Raw genomic sequence first — 2,357 nt, forward strand, 5'->3', positions numbered from 1 at the left:
TTGTGGTTTTGTCTAATTGAATGGAAGACAGCAACCATGCCCATATGATCCAATTATACCTGCCACTCCTGCAGCCCCACCTACTGAGTGAAGGCGAGTACTTGCATCTGCACTAACTGACCAACAGTAGACAATGGCTAATACCAGCCAAATTCACCCTTAACTAATCTTCACAGACAACTAACAGAGATCTAGGCACACACTCTCATTCTCTATCACACCCACCAGGAGAACAGGTGGTGAGTGCATAAATGCTGCTGACTTGCAAATCGAGGAATACAGTAGCCTGCTTATTCAGATATATCAAAACAAAACAAATAAAAAGAAAATCTTGGGCAAATCAAACCATATACCATCACCAATTATAAATATTGTGATGCCCCAATGTCTTGGAGACAATAGACCATCACAGTCTACACAAAGAAGCAAGATGAACTAATAGAAATAAGGGACCAGGATACAGACACAGAAAACATCCCTGAAGAGGAAATAGCATTGGATCTCTGGTAAGGAATTCAAAATAATTATTTGCAGGTACCTTCAACAGACTGAGAGTTAGATCAAGAAAAACACTGACAAAATCAAGGAAAATAGACAAAATTCTATGACAGTGTGGGGGAAAAGTACAAGAACAAACTGAAAAAATAAATAAATAATTAGAAATGATACAAAATCTACAGATAGAAATCCAGAAGATTAATACTAAAATTTCGGAACTAGAAAAGGAGTAGAATCAAATCAAATCAATGAAATACAGAATTAGTGATATTGAAGACAAATACCTCAATACTGCCTTGATAAGGGATCTATAAGAAAAAAGATCAAAACAAAATGAAGTAAACCTAAGATTCATGTAGGAGGCCATCATGAGGAATAACATATGCATAATAGGAATTCCAGAACAGGAAAAGACAAATAAAACCAGAGAAAATTGTCAAAGATTTCATGGACTATAATTTCCCTAATGATGAAAGACAAGACTATATCCATTAGTGCCTAAGGCACTTGACTGCTAACCAGAAGGCTGGCAGTTCAAACCCACCAGTCACTCCTCGGAAGGAAGGTTGGACATTCCTACTTCCGTAGTGATACTGCCTCGGAAACCCAAGAAGGGGTTGCTATGTCGGGGCCGACTCGATGGCAAACAACAACTACAACAACAATGAACCCCAAACAGGAGAGACCCCAAAAGAAAATCACCAAGACACATCATCATCAAACTCACCAAAACCAAAGACAAAGAACAAATCCTGAAAGTAGCACAGGGAAAATGAAAAGTTACCTACAAACGACAAGCTACAAGAGTACGCTTGGATTTCTCATCAGAAAACATGCAGGCGAGAAGGCAATGGATGACACATATAAAACCATGAAAGAAAAAAAAATTCCAATGTAGAATTATATACCCATCAAAATTTTCCCTCAAATATGATGGTGAAATTAGGACATTTTCAGATAAGAAGAAATTAAGGGAATTTGTTAAAACCAGACCAGCCTTACAAGAGATGTTAAAGTGAGTCCTTTGGACAGAGAATCAACAACAGCAAACAACAATTGATGATTAGCACACATGAACACATAAACCAGAAACCAAAACAGTTATAGAAGTATGCAAAGTAAAATAAGCTTACAAGACTGTAAACAGAAAACCAGGGACATCAACTGGTAAATGAAGACAACTACAAACCAAAAAGAGGGAATACACAGTGTAGTTACAGAACTTTCAAATGATGAGGAAGTCAAGAAAATTGCTTGATAGAACAGATAATTCTAAAATAAGAAGAAAATTATAAATCACAGGGTAACTTCAAACAAAAATATTAAACCTTCACACCACAATAAAAAGAGGACAAATACAAATCTTTATCAAATTTTTAAGCAATAGCAACAAAGGAAATTTTAACACAAATTATAAAAAAAATAATTTGAGCTCAGCAAAGGAAATTATATGGAACAAAGAAATCAGTAATACCATGACAAAACACATAGCAAAATACAGCAACAAATTCATATTTGTCAATAATTACATTGAATGCAATTAAATGCACCACACAAGAGACTGGATAAGAAAATATAACCCGTCAATATTCTCTCTGCAAGAGAAACACTTTAGAAACAAAGTAAAAAATAGACTAAAAACCAAAGGTTAGAAAAAGATATATCAAGCAAATGGCAATTAGAAAAGAGCAGGAGTGGCAATATTCATTTCTGCTAAAATTGACTTTAAGACAAAACCACCATAAGTGACAAGGAAGAACAATATATAATGATTAAAGGATTCATTGACCAAGAGGACACAAACATAATAAATGTTTACACACACAATGAAAGAGTGTCATAAAAAGACTTTAACAAAA

Source organism: Orycteropus afer, unplaced genomic scaffold (genome assembly GCF_000298275.1).
Source record: "Orycteropus afer afer isolate SDZICR_OR568_19922 unplaced genomic scaffold, OryAfe1.0 scaffold00401, whole genome shotgun sequence".
NCBI lineage: Eukaryota > Metazoa > Chordata > Mammalia > Tubulidentata > Orycteropodidae > Orycteropus > Orycteropus afer.